At 35.2% G+C, this 22,393-nt stretch overlaps 1 long non-coding RNA gene across 1 annotated transcript; it reads left to right on the forward strand.

The window, feature by feature from the left end:
• Nucleotides 1-5,984: 5,984 nt before the first annotated feature.
• Nucleotides 5,985-21,799, forward strand: LOC126816335 (uncharacterized). Its single transcript, XR_007678310.1, has 3 exons — nucleotides 5,985-6,125; nucleotides 13,732-14,031; nucleotides 18,519-21,799. It is a non-coding gene; the product is annotated as an uncharacterized LOC126816335 (long non-coding RNA).
• The last annotated feature ends 594 nt before the right edge of the window (nucleotides 21,800-22,393 follow it).

Genomic DNA, 22,393 nt, shown 5'->3' on the forward strand with positions numbered 1-22,393 from the left:
CTTAAAGACGCATTATGTAAGAGTTAAATCACTACCCATCGTAGGTCTTTCTGTTGGCCCCGCATGTTAATAAGGCATTTATTTATATAACAAGCCTATACTCAACTCTCTAGGACATCGGATAGTTAATATCTAAATGAATTAAAACACTCTCGAGATTTAAAAAATTAACGGTAAAATGGTTAATCGAGGCTTAGTCTCGACTGTCAAGTACCGTTGCTAAAATAATGAACAATCTACGCTAGATCTTGCCAAACCTTAAACTCTATGAACACTTTCATTGCTTTTTTACTCTGTGAAGTTAACCGTCACAACCTCCTAAATAAAAGTAATGTGGCAGCCGATATATATTTGATATAGTCGTTGGTTACCTAGTCATGCTGACATGGCCTGGCTTATCGGGCCCCGTAATTTTTAATCCGCCTCTTCTGCATAGTAATGGGGGGTTGGGGGGCCGAATGGTTTAACGCATGTGCTTTAGATCACAGGGTCTGCGATTGAGTCAAGTGGTGTGATTTCGATTCTCCAGGGATAAGTTCGTCTACCCAACCTCGTGGATTTTCTGCGTGTCATCCGGTTTCCTCCCACTGCTAAAGACACCTTAGTGCAAGCGAATTATTAAAATAAAATGAACCATATGTCAGTTCGAAATGGCCCAGTTTGTGTAGTAGACGTTAACCTCACTAATCGCTCTCTCTGTATATGGAACCATTCTGATATAGTTTCATGTGGACGTATTATGCCGTGGCCCCTGTTCGTCCATCCGTCCACAATTAGTTTGTGGATACTCTACAGGTCACAATTTTTATCGGATTTTGACGAAACTTGAAATATAATTCTATTTCTCAAGGATCGGCATATATTGGACCATAACTTCGTGAATTATTGTTCGAAAAAATCCCGTTTTTAGCTTGTGGACACTCTATAGGTCACAATTTTCATTTGATTTTGACGAAACTTGAAATGCATGTTTTTAAACCAAATATCTCGGTTCCTTTCGATATTTGCGATATTTCCTGAATTATGGTCCCTGATTGTATGAAAAATCACGTTTTTATCTTGTGGACACTACTCTGTGGTCACAATTTTTATCCAATATCAAAAAACGTTTAAATGTATCACCGTTACACCCTAATGACGGATGAGATCGAATTTCTTGAAATTTGAACGAACGCAAATATAGTTTAAAAGATGTTGACTTAGCTACTTTAAAACATATCTTTATATCCTAAAAACCTCAGTTCCTTTCGATATTCCGACCATAATGTCCTGGATTATGGTCCCAGATTGTACGAAAAATCTCCTTTTTTTTTTAGCTCGTTATCTATCCATCTCTTGCAAAATGTGGGTTATCTTGCCTGGCAACCGCCGGTTGCTTTGAGTTGTCGTACGTTATAAATTGAAGAAGTTATTAATAATAGAATATACGTTATAGAATGAATATTATAAGACTATTTCTAAGTAAATATTTTGACATCAATAGATGCTAAATAAACATTTAAAAGTATTATGTACACAAATTGAAAGTTAATTGCAATACATAAATAATCTCTCTTATTTTAAACATGTGTATAAAAATTTCGATCTAAATAATAAGGACGAAATATTAAGCCAGACAAAACAAGTGTGTCTCCCAAATAGAAAATATTTAAAGTTTTTGCTCGTATATATTTTTCTTCTAGACTTCCTGTTACAACAAAGATGTTAAATTAAATTTGTTTCTTCTTATCTTCGACAATGGAAACCAATAAACGGTAGGTTTCCATGAATCCTTTTCTGGCTCCAGAATTGGGGGCTTGGACCCCTACTAGGTACACTGGTCTATTTTTCTTGACGACATCAAGGTTCATATGTTGATATAAAGCAACTGGTGACACTGAATCAACCTTATCCTGGAATTAAAAAAAAGAGCTGTGAATTAGGGCAATTTTTACGATCGTGTGTTTAAACGAGAGTTAGAAGTCTCGACACTTACATCGATGACAGACCTATGATCTAAGTCGCATTACCCCACCTCAAATTCACACCAACTGCAGATCAGCAACGATGGATAGGTAGACGTGACGTAAAATATTCTGTATACAGTCTTATTTGAACAACCCCAATATTGTAACTAAATACGACCTACTAGAATATAAGCAAATCACGTGACATCAAATTAAATTCCATGAAAAAAATCTATGAAGTACTAGAAAAATATATAAAGGTGTTTGAAGTATATCTGGATAAAAAAAATTATTTCCTTTTTCGTGTAAATGGGTATATAAACAATCTGATTAAAATACCGATCTATATTTCGTTTCGTTTTTTATACTTTCGATGGCACTACATGCAGATCTGACCGGTTTTAGCGATAGGTCGCGTCAGAAGTCAAACGAGCGACTTTTGACCCTATGACGTCAGACATTTGATTAACCAGTCAGAATTAATGTTACTGGTGGATTACCCACAGTTCCGTGCAAAACACGCCTAAGCTCGCCGTAACAGTCCTTTTCATTGGCTATTCCCGAACATCATTCAGAACACGTCAATGATAACAACTCTTCCAGATCCTAGTGTAGTAAAGACTAGTAAAACGAAATTTTGAACTATAAAAACGAAACGAAATAGGATCTGTGTTTTAGGTATATAAAATCAGTAAAGGGCCTCATTCTTCCCGGACCAGTTGACGTTATTTAAACAATGCACGCGCCTTCGAGCCAATGATTGACGCAGCATGATGTGATGTCACATAAAGGTCAGTCATCTTATACAGAGGTGTAAGAAGATTGATCAGCGAAGGTCTCCAAATTGTCAATGCATCATTTAGCGGTGTGTTCTATTTAGATTCGGAGCGAAATTTAAGACAAATCTGTCAACATGTTGCTGGCTCATGGAAGGATAACGTTGCCAATATTATTTCAATGTTCACGGTGCAAAATACATAATATGTCAGCAATTCAAAATATGTATTTTAGTTTTAAAATTTGCAATTTCCATTGCTCCACAGTACCAATGTCACAGTGTTAAAATACAGAATACACTTTTCAATAATACTAAATACAGTATAATAATTATTTTGCACATTACACTTCTCCATTCTGCATTTTGCATAATAGACAAATGCATAATGGAACTTAGCATATTAGAACGTATACCTTATATCGGGATCTACTCTATGTAGATCAATGTTTGGGCCAGAGTGGTATATAAAGCTTTAAACAACTCTTCATGTCCGAGATTTTAAGTTGATTCGTTCACACTGGGTTTCGAAGGTGACAGCGATTGTATGTTTTAAAGTTTAATTAAATTGTAAATCCTTTACCCTTTTTGTAGCTATCAAAATTAACGGAATGCCTGCAGTTTGTTCGTAACTGAGAAACGTGTGAAGTTCTCTTCTGGCTTCATCAAATCGTGCTGGCTGGGATGAATCGACGCAATAACAAATTGCATCTAGATTTAGAACAAACTCTTTCCAATAGCCTCGACAATTAGACGATCCACCAACTAGAAATATAGAAAACAGTACAAACGAATTACATGTATATCTGTAATCCCTGGAAGCAAAATGACCATGACAATAGTTTGTAAATACTTTATTGAAATAAAGCAAGGGCGAGGCGATTCATAAAGCAAAATTTCTTACCATCCCACATATTGAGGTATATTTCTCCCAGAGTAACTGAATTTACATAAAATCCTACAGTAGTTTCTTCTGTGGAACCAAGACGACGACGTCCCTTGCAGAAACATCGAGCAAATCGTGTCTTCCCTGCACCGTCCAAGCCAAGAATTAATACTCGTCTCTCCCCTGGGTTAGGCTGCAAATAAACAATAATAAAATCACACCATTGCAAACTACGGGTTGGACTGTTGTCTGTTCATAATCCGAACCGGAATTTCTTTATTTACATTCGAACTATGAATAGCATCGTATTAATCTTAGTGTTCATCTCCCAACTATATATTACTCTTAATAAAATTATACCAATATTTCACGAACAGCAAATAGATTATATGGAACAGGTTTGGTTTTGCCCAAATCCCAAAGGCAAGGAACTGCGTCAATCAAAGATACGTTTCGGGGATAGTTCTTTAGATCTACTGTTTGTAACTTATTTTGCAATGCCAAATTAATATTTTGAAATTTCATTCAAATTGCTTTCTTTTGAGCGAAGTTATGGATGGTTGTAGTTTTGACAAGATGTGTGCATTGATCGTAACCATCGTACTGGTCATTCGAGTCTTAGCCTCGCTTCTCCATTTTTAAATTAATTCATTAAATGGCTGAACCGTTCTGCAATTAGTGTTTCTTTAGGCTTCAAATGTTTACAAGACAAGCTCAAAATCAACTCTGTAGATCCTCGGATGGCTTGGATACATGTTGAATTTAAACAGTCGTTCATTTAATAATTAAATCAATAAATGGCTCACCAAGCTAACGTTTGCCGTTAATCACTGACGTCAAACCCGGAGACTGCCGATGAAATAACTGACAATCGAGGTCACCGTATAAGCCATTGAGAATGTTACTTGCTAATCGAGCAATTCTCGGAGACGGTGCGGAGACAGTTGATATCTATTTCTAGTCCCAAACTTTCGTCTGTAGTAACTTCGTTCAGAATAAAGTAATTTGACTAATTCATCTATTTTTGAATTGTTATAGCAAGAATGGCCATCTCTTTATTAAACTCTCATTCTTAACTAATATATCTTCAATAATTTATATAACATTTAGAATTAGGGCCCAAAGAAAGACCTGCAATAGGCAGATTTAGCTCTTACATAATGCATGTTAAGGAAGCACCTCAACAGTTTTTTGAGAATTTGTTTTTAGCCCCCCCCCCATCTTTTTTTTATAATACCAATTATTATGTCAGGCTCTTATAAATTGTTTTAGATTATCAAATTTTAATTTTATTAAGCGTTTTTAAACAAACGAAAATAAATAGAATCTAGACCTACGTCCAAATCTAACAATACTTTTATTTTTGCAGTAGTAAATCTACACATTTCAATATTTCATTCTTATTTTATTTAGTTTTCGGAAAAGTGTGCATGTATTAAAATGTCATGAAAAGCCGTAGTAATTATTTCCAAACAGACCTAGACATTATTTTTAAAATGTTGGCATTACCAATTACAATTTATGCTACGTATTCGGTAGAAATTTGCGGGCTTTCCGTTTTATCCTATTATTTTATGAATCAGTTGTTATAAATTGTAAACTTACAATATTTTTTATTTGTTCAAAATATTCATCTTCCGTATCAGATCTGAAATATCTCCATGCTCGGTATAATCCGTAGACTACGCATACGCCTGCTACACCGGTTGCAATATAAATAGCTGGCCTTTGAAAAAAGTAGCCGAGAGCGACGGCCATTCTTATAACAATGTGTTTCCATAGATAGAACAACGTCACGTGATTATCACATAACCACCACCTCGGTATAGTCAATATTTTGGATTTTTTACTTGAAAGATATACAAAAACAAAATAATATTTGAAACAGGATATATACATGCCTTTTTTTTATCGACAACATATGTCAGGTATAATGGTTGAGAGTTGATTTATTTGTAAGTCACATATATTTCATTGGTTCACATTTTAAAAGATATAATAAAAATAAATAATGCGTTTTGGTTAAATACTGATCCAACGGAATTTGTGACAATCCATAGGTTGGTTATCCAGTCATTTTTTGTAAAAAAACAAAAAAAGCAAAGCAGCGCCAGAGCAGAGAACTTCCATAGAGATAATCTCAAAATATATGACCTCACATTTCGGTTACATCTTTATATTACGTAATTAGCAAAGCGACTTATTTATTAACTTTATTTGGAGGTTTTAGTAGTATCTTGATATAAATAAGCCCACCAAGGTACGAGGCTAATGGCTGAAATCAAAATTCTTTCTAACACAAAATGGAAGTTCAATGTTGCTGTGAGTTTCTTGATGAAGTTCAACGGGTTGGTTTCTTTTTCGGCACTAGGTGAGCTTTACATCACTAGGTCAATAACCTTTTGTTTTACTGTGTTACACTTATATCGCCTGATTTCGTGTGAAAATGACCATTTGCTTTCTGCAATTACCACCTGGTAGTTGTATAGAAGATTGTAATTATGATATTTAATATTTGGTAAGTAAATGGCTTAAATAAGACAATGATATTTGTGTTGATAATTTTATTACGCATCATGTTTGCGCTGCGGTGACTGATGACTCCAGCTGTTGTTATGTTGTTTTACCACAGTTACAATGTCACAATAATAATTTGGCCAACGAATCAGATGAGTCCCTGCATGGGCCATAGTTTGCAAATCGATATAGTACTAGTAGCTCCTTCAAAACTGAGAAATGTAAAACTTCTGAAAATTGTGTGTTGCTTTGATAAATTTTAAAATCCATAAGACAGGCTAATATAAATTCGAGGAGTAAAAACAAGTAACTTAGATTAGTTTTAACTGGGCTATATGTCTAATCATATTCCTGAAGCAAGGGCCCGAGAAATCCCTCTCTAGCCATTGCAGGATTGACTTTATGATACTTGAGCTTTTGAAGGAGTGTATCTATTCTTCCCATTCAATCAAATCTATCCCAAGTACAGCAACATGGCAGCCCTTCGTTTGCCAGGATCTTCCCTAAAACCTTGGACAGTGATTTAAGGTATTAAAAACGGTGAAAGTACATTGTTCGTCTCCAAACAGTATTGTTTACATGTAACCGTTTATAGCCTCGTTTGTCACGCAATTAGTTTTTCTGCAATATTCTGCAATGCACCGGTTAATTGTGCGTAAATATCTCGTGAGTTATGACGTAACGTTATGGTGGAGATCTGTTTAAACCCGAATGACATTGTTACGTAATTAGGCACTGGTTGTTAATCGGACTATTGACCAGTCATAATTTGGAACAGAAATTTGCTTTCTTTACGGCAGTGCTTGAGTGGTATTAGGTCTAATCAAACGAAACACTGCAAGGAGTATGATGTCTAATTCTAATATGTTTTGAAGGAGGTATAAATCGCTAATATTTGGGATCTAGATATGGATACAAATGAATCGCAACATATTTATGTTTAATATGAATTAACATTCAATCGTTTCTGTTTTTATCTAATTTCAAATCAGTTATGTTCGGCAAAATACGCAAGAAGTCTCAATCGATTGGCAATCTCTAGTGTCTGGTTATTCCAGTCTACACCAGAAGTATTTATTGCGCATGCTCTTCAGATAAGAATATGAAATCACCATTTGTCATGACTTGTGGAATATGTCCAGCCTCGTTCTTCAAGTCCCTTGTTACAAATGGCGCTGAAACGCATTCTTGTACATGATTCGTGGACCAATTGGCAATGGTAAAATGTTTATTTTGTTTTAAATATTGGATATCAGAAGCCCACCTTTTCTCGGTAAGATCACAACATCAGTTTTGATTTAAATTGACAAATAATTTGTGTTTTCAGTGTCGAAGATTGTGGATGATTTTGAGTTAAAGACTTTAAGTGAAGCCATTCAAGCCCTTTTTACTTTCACCTTGCTAAATGCCCTTTGTTTATTAATATTTGTTAGACAAATAAACATACCCAGCCCAGTGTATCGACACAACTTTAGCATACATTCAAATATTGGTTATATCAATTAAGCAATAATATTCCCGGACATGACAGTTCAGTTTGATTTACGATGCATTAAGAATGCACCATCATGGTAAGCTGTGCACTTCTCACCTTTTGTTCAGCTGATTCGCAAAAGATGATTTGTGCCTGTGTTAACTAGGATTGTATGCTTAATAGAGCTTCCTTCAGAAGCTAGAAATAGATTTTGACGTTTAGCTGCAAAGCATTATGGGAAATAAGGTCAAACACCTTTTCTCAGAGTTGAACATATAGGAGCTTACTCGGTAGTCGGAACATGTATGTCAAAGGATGGACAATGGACAGTTCTTCACAAGTTCCCTTGAATTATAATGTCAACTGCAGAGGCGTTGCCAACCAGCATGTACTTAATTGGGGTTTGGCAGGGACAATAATTTATTTTGTCGCTGAGCGTGCAAGGTAAAAGTAGAAAGAACAACTGAGGGGGGTTAGCCCCAAAGTTTTGCTTTGTATTTACACAATAGACAGTCTGAGGCTATTATCAAACTTAAAACATGGCACCATAGAGATTCAAATAATGGATAGTTTTCTAAATGAAATGAAATGAAATGAAATGGGAGTTTAACATCCTACTTTTCTGCTCCTAACCTGGGCTAATGAAGACGGGCATACGCCATACAGTGTGCTATGAGGGAAATTTTGCCCGGACAGCGGCACTACGGCCTACTCTTATATCGAATTCCAACTGCCAAGGGATCTTTTACGTGCACGCCAATGTGTACACGGGACCTCGGTTTTTCGTCCCATCCGAACGACTAGACAGCTTTCCTTGTCAGCCCCTCCGTAGTTTTCTAAAACAACAAGCCATAAAATAATGGCTGCATGAATGCATGTGACAAAACACTCCAGTCATACAATGCAGGCATACACAGACAGTCCAAAATATTCGACATGGAGACGATACGTTTATATATAACACAGTCGAAAACAAATATTAATAATGAGAATATATGTGATAAGCATTTGGATACTGATTACATTAGTAATGTACTCGATATGGAAGATAATAGCCATAAAAATTGTGATGTTCTTGATATGGGGGAATAATAGCCGTCCAAGTTATGATGGAAAGGCTACTCACGAGAATGATTTAGATATTGATAATATTCTTAGTACTGTGGTTAATATGGAGGGTAGAACTAGCCGTCCAAATTTTGATTTAAAATTAAATATAATATACTCTGATATAAGTGACAGGACACAGGATCAAAGGCACAAACGAATTCACGAAATTCAAACTCAACTGTCATTATGGTATAACGGTGATATATTTGAATGTTTTTTAAAATCAGATAAAAATTGTGACCTGTATAGGTTCCACAGGCACAAAACACGTTTTTTTATTCAATCAGGGGCCATAGTCCAGGAAGTTACGGTCCAATATGCACCAATATCGCAAGGAATCGAGATCTTTGGGTTCTAAACACACATGTTCAGTTTCATCAAAATGGGCTAATAATTGTGACCTCTAGTGTGTACAGTCAGGGGCCATAATCCTTGAAGTTACGGTCCCATACAAGCCAATATCAAAAGGAACCAAGATCTTTGGGATATATACCTATATTTCAAGTTATGACCTGTAGAGTGTCCACAAAGAAGGTGTGAAAATGTGGGAGTATAAAAACGTATCATCGATCTAGTGCCGAACGTACTATTAAACGGACAAGTGACATATAACGGACAGATTTCAGTGGAATTCTTTATGTAGGCAAACACGTGAAATCAACATTCGGTCATGTGACATTTCGGTAACTATGAGGTTTTAAAGTAATTTCATGTTCTGTAATTTAATTTGTTCAGAGAAGAAATTATCATCTGTTAAAACATAGATATTTTTATCCAGTATATAGGAGAATGTACGCTTTTCTTAAACAATAGTCTATTATTTATAAAACTGTCCATTATTTATTGAACATAATGGACAGGTTTACCAATAATATTAATAGACACCTATTAGAGCGGGAGCCCAGGGGGTTAACCTAGCTGAAAAGTGTACCAATTTTCTTCTATATGGTATCAATGTATGTATATCTGGTATCATCAGAATGTAAGTCTGCCGGGTTTCTGGTGGTGGGTGTGGGATTCCCCGCCCAAAATGCCATGCCCCCCAACTAGTCTAGATTAGCTCAAAAGTGTCCCACATGAAAATCGCACAGCAATGTACCGTACATCTTCAGGTATTACAAAAACACTCTGACAGACATTTCTAGCAGTGGGGTACCCCTGACAGAGCTATGTAATTGCCAGACATTTGTAGTGATGGAGTAAGTATCCCTGACAAGAGTTATCTAATATTTAGACAAAAGCTAGGCTAGATTAGCTCAAATCTGTACCTCCTTTAACAGCTTTGGAGTTGTTCAGTACCACGAGAGGAATCATGAATGACCACTGCCAGGTATACTCCACCACTACAAATGTCTGGCAATTATATAGCTCTGTCAGGGGTACCCCACCACTAGAAATGCCTGTCAGAGTGTTTTTGTAATACCTGAAGATGTACTGTACACAGCTGTACAATTTTCATTTGGTACACTTTTGAGCTAATCTAGCCTAGTTGGGGGTCATGGCATTTAGGGCGTGGAATACTACACCCACCACCAGAAACCAGGCAGACTTACATTCTGATGATACCAGATACATGTATACATTCATTGATACCATATTGGAGAAAATTGGTACACTTTTCAGTTAGGTTGACCCCCTGGGCTCCCGGTCTATATCTGAAAAATGAACATGTATTTTGGGTTAGTAGTCTCAGTGTGGGGAAAAAAGGTAATTTCATGAAACATTTCAGAAAAAAATGAGTGGGGGGGGGCAGACTACTTCATTCTGTCCCATGGGACACATATCTACATCTATTCTGGCAGTTTCCCAATAGTCCATAGGACGGTATAGATCAGTGTTTAAAATGCTGTATGTTAATAACAATTGGAACTCAGCCAATAGGACCTGCTCGTACATGTAGATCACATTGTCATAACACTGACATTTAGATCAAAACATACAATTTGCTAAAATCTCAACGTTTACATAAAATTTTTAACCAAGACAAGTTATCATGACATCCAGTGAAATCTACAATTTTTTGTTGACCCACATCAAAGATATCAACCCATTTTATGTCTTACTACTTATCAATGGATTAATTGGTCTATACCTGCAGGTCATCTTCACAATGTCAAGGGTGAATTAGACCAATACATTACCCTATAATTTCTTCCTATACAAAAGGGGTCATATTAGATCAATGGTAAGATTTAAATGTCGACATCCTGAAAGTTTTTCTTCAGATTTTTAAAACTGCAATTGTGTCATACTTATACATGTTTGTAAAGGTTTTGTTGAGGAATTTGTGAAAGGTGTATAGGCAAGGGTTTTTCCAGCGTTTACCATGAAAAAATATTAAGCCAGTTATGTGTATTCAACATTTCAAGCCCATTATGTTTGATCAGTAGTAAATCCAACTCGAGTTTTAAAAAGTCTTAAAACAGTCTGTGTTTTCTCCGGGTCCTCCGGTTTCCTCACACTGCTAAAGACCCCTATGCGCAAGCGAATTATTGTAATAAAATTGAACCCTGTGTTAGTCCTGAAATGACCTAGTTTGTGTCGAGTGAACGTTAAACCCCATTTCTCTCTCTATCTTTTCATTGTAAGCATGCGTGTACATGTAGGACGAGACATGTAATTACATTTAATAATGATATTATCTGGTCACATACTTAATGTATTCATTATCAGCTCTTAAAAAAAGTATATTTATATCAAAGGTTTTTTTTCATGAGATGTGTACGGCTTATTTTAACTTTGTTTTAGTTACGTGTAGTAAACATAGGAGTTAAAATATGCCTAATTATTTTAATGGTACAAATAAAACAATTCTCCATCCATGTAGACATTACCATAAAAGAACCGTTGACATTGGGACTGAAGAGTTAGCCCTGTTTGGTACACTAGTTCAACCAGTTATTAATAGAATAAGGAATTGCATCATTGAGAATTGTTTGTAAATACATCTGCTGGCTCAAACTGGTTACTAATATTAACCTACATTGTAGGCATTCTACACTCTCAGTTGAAAACACAATGGTTACCTTGACTGGCTATGTTTAGTGGGAATAGTGCTGTTTCATGCTCTGATCATGAATGGTGATGTAATCTATCAACATTCTAGTGAAATTCATTGGATTAAAATATATAGCCTAGACACAGGTAATTGAACCCTGCTACTAATAATAGCATGGCACTGTTAAACTGACAGAAGTGTCTTGGATTTGTGAATAGTCAATTTCAGTGGATGTTATACTTTGAAAGTTGTACATCTAAAACAAGTATAAAGTTTTAACTGATTTTATGTTCCACTGAACATTGACATACATGTAGTAAGCCAAAAAAAAAATGAAATTACAATTAATAAATGAGCCAACTTGCTCCATCACTAACTGAAATAACTCATCAGATTAATTCAATTAAATACTTTATTTTTACTCAAATCAAACAGGTTTATATACTGTAGTGCCTTCATTTAAAACACAAAGTTTGTCACTCTACCAATAGATTATTGTTATTTAAAATTAAGAGTATGTAAAACAATATGTAATTCTTCGAAGTGTCCACTGTCATGTTTGATATATTCGGCCGAATTATATTGACCTAGTGTGTCCACTTCGCCGAAGCATTAGCCCAATTGTAGAATTCACGAGTCAATCACCACTCATATCGAGAAATTAAGTGATTGTTTGTAGACGTCGCTGCCATGTTTAATCATGTGATGGGAAAGGTGATGTAATTAACTGGTGAATCAGGTGAAGGATTTGTGTCATTTGACGGAATTACATTCGGCACCGATTGATCGTCTGAATTATTCAGATAGTCTGTCAACCGATTTAGAAAAATAATCTCAAATGAACTTAGGCAAGTATAAAGACATGATTATCTAGGATCTAACACAACATAGAATTTGGGCACTTGTGGGCTTGTGGCTAACACAAAATAGAGTAGAAAGTTTGTATTTTTCTTCTAAAAAGTATATCACATAACTTCAGATAGTAACTTGTACAGGACTAGGGTTTAGTTAACCATGAATTAACAGATTTTATTCACTAGATTATATCCAGGATTTGTCCTTAATATTTGACTTTGTTCAGTTGTATAGACTATCTTAATTTTTTGTTGTAGCTATATATTATGACAGAATATAATTGTACATGTATTTATGTGACACTTAAGGTTACCTTGTGAAATAAGTAGAGTGTTAATAGATTATGGGGATATTTTCCCTGATTAACCCCAATATGTGTACATGTATAGCACAGTATTAGGAACTGTTTTATACCAGGCCCGATAATTAATTTCCAAAATAAGATTGTTTGCTGTTAAAATATTATTATTCATGACGGGCCGATAATTAACTTCCAAAATAAGATTGTTTGCTGTTAATATATTATTATTCATGACGGGCCGATAATTAACTTCCAAAAAAAGATTGTTTGCTGTTAAAATATTATTACCGGGTATTCATGACGTTGTATGTTCACACCTTCTACTTTTTCTTAAAACAGGATATAAATTTGTTGTATCCTGTTGTACATAGATGTCCTATAAGTATAAGGAATAAATTATTTCTAAGCATCATGGTTCATAGAGTTTATGTGTAATATGTTTCAACTCTGTTGACCCAGGTTGACTCATGTACATAATAGTTATATAGCGATGACCTTTTCCTAGTAAGTCAGAGACAGCTATGATGGGCCTATTTAAAGAGCAAAATGTTGTCAACTTTTCATCAATATAATTTAACAAACATCAATCAGGATAAAAGAGAGTATAACCAAATCAAGACAAATTAGAAAGGATTGGAGGAACCACTACATATATGTAGGTAGACTGCATTTATACTGATAAATGAAGGCATAGACTTAAACATACATTATGCAAGAGTTTAAATCTGCCTATAATGATACCTACGTACATACATGGTTATTCACATATTGGTCCATCTGTTCACATTTTGAAATTTAGGACTTCAGTTATTGTACGAGATGGACATTATAACTCAGAATTAAATTTTCTTTTTTTTTCTCTATTTAAGATGCCTGTTATTATAGCACACTCCAATGATATAACTACAAACTATTCCAAATGAGTTCAAAAAATGCAAATACTATCCAAGATCCAAATCATGACAATGAAGCTTCAGTTTTTAGTCTCTACCGAGGCACTTTTGATCGTTACCATGGTGAAATAACAGATTACTCTGATATTCCACAAAACGTTGTTCACACGGAACCACCAAAGATCCAGCCTAGGAGGAGTAAATTTTTTACTTTAATTGAAGAAGACCAGGAGAAATCGGCATCAAGTGTTACACTACACGACAGAACCAAATCAGGTGGGTAATATTAGTTATATTATAAAGTTAAGTTTACTGTTCACTTTCAGTCGTCATCAAGTTGTTATGGGTGTCTTGCACAAGGTCTTTTTGTTAGAGGAGGGAGGTGTGGTGTGTGGATGGCTGAATAGTTTAACGTGTGCACTTTGGATCATAAGGACTGTCAGTGAATCAAGTGACATGGTTTTGATTTGCCACTTGTACTGAGAAGGTCGCCTACCCAACCTCCAAGCCTTAGATTTTTTCCCACTGCTAAAGAGCCCCTACGCACAAGCGATTTATGTTAGTAGTTTGGATACCTTGAAATGCAGGGCAGATAGTTACACGTTTAATAGTATGCTACTACCAGTTTGGGTATTATGAACGTGCTGGTTATAGTATGTCTATTTAAATCTAGAATATTTCAGATAATACTTTAATTTTAAAAATGAAAGTCATCAAATTGAATTCTGTATACATGTGTGTGTGTGTTTGCTATTGAAAGGTGACTATAGCCAAGGGTGAAATGTTAAGTAATTCTAATGACATGTTAATTTATTATAATCCCTTATTGTTTATAAAACTCTTATAGGTAGAAAGTAACTGACAATATGGCCTGTCTGGTGAACATGCCAATCGTATGATTAATCTATTAATTGTTTTATTTACCATTGTTTTATTTCTTATATTGTACATTATTACATCAATGCTTATTTATGTCAACACTTGATCTAGCCAAGTGATTAGAAGTAATTCCATATAAATATGTGATTATACTTGATACGTTAGTCATTTAGGTCTATCTGCATTAGGTACTAGTCGGTTATCCACGGTCACAGTATAGTCAGATCTCGATGATTAGCAATACAAGCTTCTGAGCAAGACATTGCCACATGTTGCTACATCAGTGAGATAATCTGTGTTGATCTGCTGCCATAAAGTTTTCCTGATATACTTACCTGAATCTCCATTCAGTTAACTGTAAAATATGACCTGACCAACCAGTGATACCCCTTAATTACATGTACCTAAACGGAATCTAATTTAATTAAGGATTATAAAGTTTAATGCGAATAACAACATTCAATAAGACAAATTTACCGGTACCTGTTAATTAACACAAATGGATCAATGGATATAATTTTTAATAATGACAAACGATCAAAGAAGATGAAATTTGATGAAATGTTATCTGCGACCACTTTATCTGAAATAAACACAAATGATTAATGAATAGCTTGTTGTGGAGTATTTACAATGAATTGATCAGATTTTAATAATCACAACACCCTAAAAAGATGAGATTTGATTGGTATTATAACGAAAAATGTTGATATTATGTAGATACTAGCAGGATACCCGGCTTCGCTCGGGGGTCATAACTCCAAAACCGGAAGTGGTGGACTAACGCCACCTGGTCTATGTTACTCCCCGGTCCGAGCTACCCCTATACCCCAAATTTCAGACTCAGGGCAGACCTAGTGTAGCCGCCAACCCCGAACAGACCGGCTTCGCTCGGGGGTCATAACTCCGAAACTGGAAGTGGTAGACTAACGCCACCTGGCCTATGTTACTCCCCGGTCCGAGCTACCCCTATACCCCAAATTTCAGACTCGGGGCAGACCTAGTGTAGCCGCCAACCCCGAACAGACAGACTTCGCTCGGGGGTCATAACTCCGAAACCGGAAGTGGTAGACTAACGCCACCTGGCCTCTGTTACTCCCCGGTCCGAGCTACCCCTATACCCCAAATTTCAGACTCGGGTCAGACCTAGTGTAGCCGCCAACCCCGAACAGACCGGCTTCGCTCGGGGGTCATAACTCCGAAACCGGAAGTGGTAGACTAACACCACCTGGCCTATGTTACTCCTCGGTCCGAGCTACCCCTATACCCCAAATTTCAGACTCGGGGCAGATGTAGCCGCCAACCCCGAACAGACAGACTTTGCTCGGGGGTCATAACCCCGAAACCGGAAGTGGTATACTAACGCCACCTGGCCTGTGCTACTCCGCGGTCCGAGCTACCACTATACCCCAAATTTCAGACTCGGGGCAGACCTATTGTAGCCGCCAACCCCAAACAGACCGGCTTCGCTCGGGACTCATAACTCCGAAACCGGAAGTGGTAGACTAACGCCACCTGGCCTATGTTACTCCCCGGTCCGAGCTTACCCTATACCCCAAATTTCAGACTCGGGGCAGACCTAGTGTAGCCGCCAACCCCGAACAGACAGACAGACAGACAGACAGACAAACGACAGTCACAAATATATATATAGATAAGTGATTCCACTAATATATGAAAAACCCTTAGAACAATGACTGTACAAATGATCAATGGTCCCCTGAAGGCCGACTATTTGACTTAGTGAGTAGTATTTTCACTGGATGCTATAGTGATTTAGAATGGCAGGATTTGTAATCCAGTGAAAAGACACTTATATCCAGAAAGGGTGTCTCAGCACTGATCACCCTCAATTGACAGGTTTTGTTATATTATGCTGCCAAATGACTTGTCAAATTCTGAAACGAATGGGAGACTATGCAATATTTTCAACCAATCACAACCCAATATTCATTAATTGTTAAATTTAATTCATCCATTTCCAAATTTGAAAACCTGATAGTGCACACTAAAACTAAAACAGTTTCATCAGAAAAATTTCACTATTTATTGATTAGAAAAGGAAAATCCAAGGACAAGCCATTTTGTAAGATGTGACCTTTGTTAACCTTTCAATTTTGTCTGGATGGATTGATATATGACCTAGTTGTAATCTGTTTGACAACAAACCATGACCCAGTCAAAAGACTAGGGTATGACATACTTATGAACCAAGACTTTCTATATTTACATTTTCCAAATGTTTCATGCCCAGAAAACATGCTCTCATTTGATTGGTTAAAGGTGTTCTTTGAATGATATACCAACCAGTCCCAACTCTTTTAACATATTGCATCATCACCTGATCACACTGCCTGTACATGGACAACTAATGAAAACCAAAACATTAACCCCAAATCCCCCTGTGTTGGAGTTTTATTGAAGCCATGATTTTAAGAGAGAAGAGATCACTGTGAATATGTTGTGAAATGCTGCTTGCAACTTGAATTACGATTTAATTTAATTTTATCAATTTTTTTTTTAAGTTAGTGATTTATCAGTTTTAATTATTCCGAATTTAACATTTAATGTGAAAAGAATCCGTGATATTATTCAATAGTTTTTGGATGAAGTTGTTAAAACTATTGAATAGATTTGGAAAAATTAGTTTTTAACTTTATGAAAGTGATGACTACTGCAGCAAATAAACTGAATACTGGATTGATTGTGTTAATTGACAGAGGAAAAATAATTTATTTAAACAGTTAAGTACTATTAATAACTTTCATTTCATGTTGTACTTGCTTGTTTGTGAAATAGATCAAGAAGAACTATCTACAGAACGTTTTCTTGCCTGATTCCAATTTAAAAATGCATTATGTAAGAATTAGATAAAGAACTGGTCGGTTTTACTATACTAGTTGATGAGAAATGAATATATTGTAAATTTGAGTCAATTACTTTATTCTGAGCAAAGTTTTGAATATTTGAATTTTTGACAAGATTAAGTACAGTATTATTGCTTCAATAATAAATGTAGTCTCGATAATCCATTTTAACCATAAATTAATAAATGGTGCAGGTGTTCTAATCCATTTAATATCTCGGTCATCTGGTGGTCGAGAGAGTTGATTATTGGCTTGTCATAGAAATAAATGTCTAATTAATAATTTATTATTTATGGTTACTTATGGTTGATTTCCAGACCAGGTTCTGTACAATCCTCTACCCTGGACTCATAGTAATTGTATGTTATTCTGGTGAATTTAACCTTGTAATTAATTATAGTAGGATTCATGTCTTTGCCAAAATTTGTCCAGTCAGGATTTAAAGATGTTATATAACATTTATATAACATTTGAAGCTTGAAACTGAAATAGACAGCTTGAGCTCTTACACAATGCATCTAGTATAATGAAAGTTAATAGGCCTTAATGACTGTAGTACTTCAGTCATTATGAAACTAACATGCATGTTATTTTTGTTTCTAGGTAGGAGAATTTACTTGGACACTGGGGTTGCCACCTACTTCAAGCTACTTTTCTTCGATTCCAACTGTGTCCAGGTTTCTTTCACATGCACCTGTACCTAAGTTTATTGTCTCACCTGAGTAACTAAGCAACAACTTACTGGTGATTCTGATGACAATTTGAAATCAGGCTGAAAAATCGCAAGGTTCTTCTCGGTCCACCTCAGGATTCCAGCCCAGAACATTATAGTCGAGAGACCAGTGGTTTATCGCAATGTTCACAATTTGATTAAATCTATGTTTGCATACATAACATGGTATTTTATGTCAAAATCAACAGACAAGTGACAGTCTGAATGCGATATTGACTAGTATAACAATAGAAATTAAAATCAGTATTGCAACAACTCATAGATTGATAAATGTATATTTTCAGGTTCTGGTACACTCCAGAATAATACTAGTCAAGAATCCCGACCAGAAACGGACCATAACAGAATTCCTGGTAAAATTTTACGAGAACAGTATGCTAATGTTGGAGAAAAGGAAGATGTTCCTTATTATGATCTGTCAAAGCCCAGTATAGGGTCAGAAACATCGGATGCCATTCTCAAATTATTTGATCAGGCTCACAAATCATCACTTTTAGTTCCACCGAACACTCACAGACCCTCAATGTCATTGCCTGTTTCTCCGAGCGGATCACCAAAATTACCCAGAAGTCAGTTCATGCGTAAGTTATCCTCCAGTAATATTGTTGCACTTGCTACTATGGGTGTAGTTAACACACCATCACTTTCGGAGGATCAGACAATAATAACTCGACAGAATGATAATCAAATGGCGCAGAAAGAGGTTACACCGATAGTGATGTCAACCGTCACACCCCCGGTCGCTGAAAAGAAGGTGGATGTTCCAATAGATACTATTCCGGAACAGAATACAATTGGTTCAGATTTGAATTATGTGACGTCCGGATTTGGTAACTGGTTGAAAAAGAGAGTGAATGTGAAGAACAGAGACCTAAATGCTTTTTCACCCTCCTCAACTTAAAACATACAACATGGGCCTGTTTCACGAAATGTATATTAAGTTGTATGTAAGAGTTATATTGTAAAATGTTTGATTTAAGTGAATGTGTGCTTTGTGAAATGGGAATCTGGGGAATAGTTTAACTATAAATACATTTGTGATGAATTCTTTTTTGTGTTTATTAGGATTGAATGAAGTAAAAAGAAATATCTATCCTATGATATTCCTGTAATTTAAATTTCAGTGTTTATGCATTTTATAAACATAACAAGAATCTGTTTAGATTAGATGCCTGTGATTTGAGGTCACAGTCCATGTGTTAACATAGCTTTTTGTGTACTGTAACCGGGTAGTTTAAAACAGTCAACGGATTTGAGTTATGTGTGGTGCAGTCCTCCTGCACTTACTATTATTAGACAATCATAATAAAGTGTAAAGTGTTATTTCTTCATCTTTTTGTCTAAGTCTAAGACACATATAAGACGCACATGTTATTGAACTGAAAAGACTTGATGAAAGGGTGCGTCTTATACACAGGAAAATACGGAAATAACCCAGAGAAAAATCTGTTCCTGTGTTGTGAATATGATATCTAGTGATTTAAAATGTGCTTTAATTATAGATCTTCTTTATGTTTATTATGTTTTTTTCCTGTGTATATAATATTTATATACTAATAGTTCCAGTATTTTACTATGTTTTATAGTTTCTTCAATATTTTAGTTTATCCATGTAGTGTTGAATTGATTAAGAGCAATCTAGTAATTGACCAGATAACATACATCTCCTGGATTATTTTTAGAAATCGAACATGGAAGATGAATCTCATAATTCTGAAATAGTAAACAGTACATTTTGTAGACAATGGTGTTATTCTCATTGAAAAAAAACCCAGTAATAAATAGTCTCCCAACAGGAATATGGATACGTGGCTATTGTTGTGGTATTGAGTTGAGTTAATATACCCTATTCAACACATCTGATACTAATGATTATGGGAAGGTTAGTTACAGTTAAACAGATATATGTCTTTATTTACTCTTTAGGATGAATGATATTGTATTTGTATTATGTTTATAAAGTTACCCTTTATCTCAAAAACAGTTGAAAACAGCTGAAATATATTCTGTCAGTTAATACCAGTTTAATAAGCCAGGTTTCTAATTATTTATATGGAATACATCACTTGTTTGTTAAACATATAATAGAAGGTATTGGACGAAATGAAATGAAATGGGGCTTAACGTCTTACTGTTCTGCTCCTAAACTAGGCTAATGAAGAAGGGTATATGCCATACAGTGTGCTATGAGGGAAATTTTGCCCGGGCACTACGGCCTACTCTTATATCGAATTCCAACTGCCAAGGGATTTTTTACGTACACGCCAATGTGTACATGGGACCTCGGTTTTTCATACCTGGATGAACTTTCTCGCCCAATGCAGGGATCGAACACCTGACCTCCAGGCTAGCGAGTATCACACAATATGTATAACAAACAAGTGATTGAATTCCATATAAATCCAGACCAATGACCATATTATTTTTTCGCAATTAGAAATAAATACTTAAGTAGCTGTACACTAATTAATGTTTATATTTTTAAAAGAAGCTGAAATACTGTGTACCAGTATTTAATTATTAGTTAAATACATATTCAAATTTTTTTGTCTATGCAATCATCTTGTATAAAAAATTTGAATAATTCCTTTTAGTTTGGTAACGTTTTATCTATAAATTATGTATAGATTTACTTCCTTTTATAGAATAAATTGTTAAATGTACTTGAAGTTACAGAATTAAATGTAGACTTGAAATGGCAGAATTGGAATTTAAATGTGCTTGAAATTGTACATTTGAATGTATTTGGAATTACAATATTGAATGTTAAATGTACTTGAAATTATATAATTTAATGTTAGAAATATGATAACTGAAATCAGGAAATGGAATAAACACTGAAATATGTGGTTAGAAAGGAAATTGATTTAATGTTCAATAGACTGGACCTTACAGACTTGGTCGTTACTGTACTTAAAGTTTCCTAATTAAATGTTAAAGTTACAATTTCATATTTTCTAAGAAAGTCAAAACATAATTATTTCTATGTCTTTGGCTCAATAGGTTGTCAACTCACTATTATACGATCATAGGTGTCATTCTCACACTTAAAACTCATTTACACCGGAAATAATAAAAGAATTACTTCCCAATTACCTCCCTTGTTTTCTATTCTCCACCATGGAGTAGCTATCTTCAAACGTTGGAATTTGAAGATGAAAATGATATTTTTGCCAATTTCTCAACTGGCAATAGTGAATTATAGGATTATTCTTTAACAACGTAGGACTGTTTATAGATAGCATCTATTTTAAGGCTTTATTTTAATAAATTTTAAAAATATGAAATTGCAACTTTAAAAGATCGCATGAAATCAAATATTGAAATAAGCACTAAACGTTTGATCTTTCCAATTTTAATTATTATTGTAGAGGTTCAGGTACTATAAAGATATTAAGGAGCTAGAGATAGCTGTAATTTGTGTGTATATTATATATACATATTGTATGTAATTTGTTCTCTATTACAATAGTGAAATAATTATTGTTAATGAACTATTAAAATATATTCAGTGTTTGTTATTGTTATTTTCAGGAATGGGAAATAAATAAAAACTGCAAATCTATTCATAGAGACATTTGTGTTCCTTCCCTTTTTGGGGTGACTAGAAACAATATTGATACAGGTCACAAGGCTCCCTACATAAATATAATATACCCATGCCACATTTCGTCATATTATTGCGTTCAGCCATAGCCATATTATCCATTGCAGACTTGGTGCAGGAGAAACTAGTGAACAGACAATAAACAAGATGTAAAACAGGACTAAAGACATAGTTAGAAGTGATTTAAGACGTGGAAGAATAATTGCAACTGTGATCTGTTAACAAGGTGACTATGTCATTGACTCATAATTTCCACAAGAGCACTCCCTTATTTCGAATTGAACAATTAAAGGAAACTCTTAACCTTTGAAGTTTCGGTGTCAGGAGCTACAACCTGCATATTAATAATAGTCTGAAATGTCTGATTCTGACCGTAGCAGTTTAGTCAGAATTAATTTTTCTGAATATCCAGACTTTCTTGAGAATTTTTACCTGGATTTAGCCTGGATTGTTGCTTGAATTATCCATATTCTTTGCTTACTGTGTGAAAATAGGGGATAGTCAGTAAGATCATGGATGTACAATGCGCCTTGTGCACTTTCCTTAAACCGA

The sequence above is a fragment of the Patella vulgata genome, chromosome 3, assembly GCF_932274485.2.
Source record: "Patella vulgata chromosome 3, xgPatVulg1.2, whole genome shotgun sequence".
NCBI classification, from domain to species: Eukaryota; Metazoa; Mollusca; class Gastropoda; family Patellidae; genus Patella; species Patella vulgata.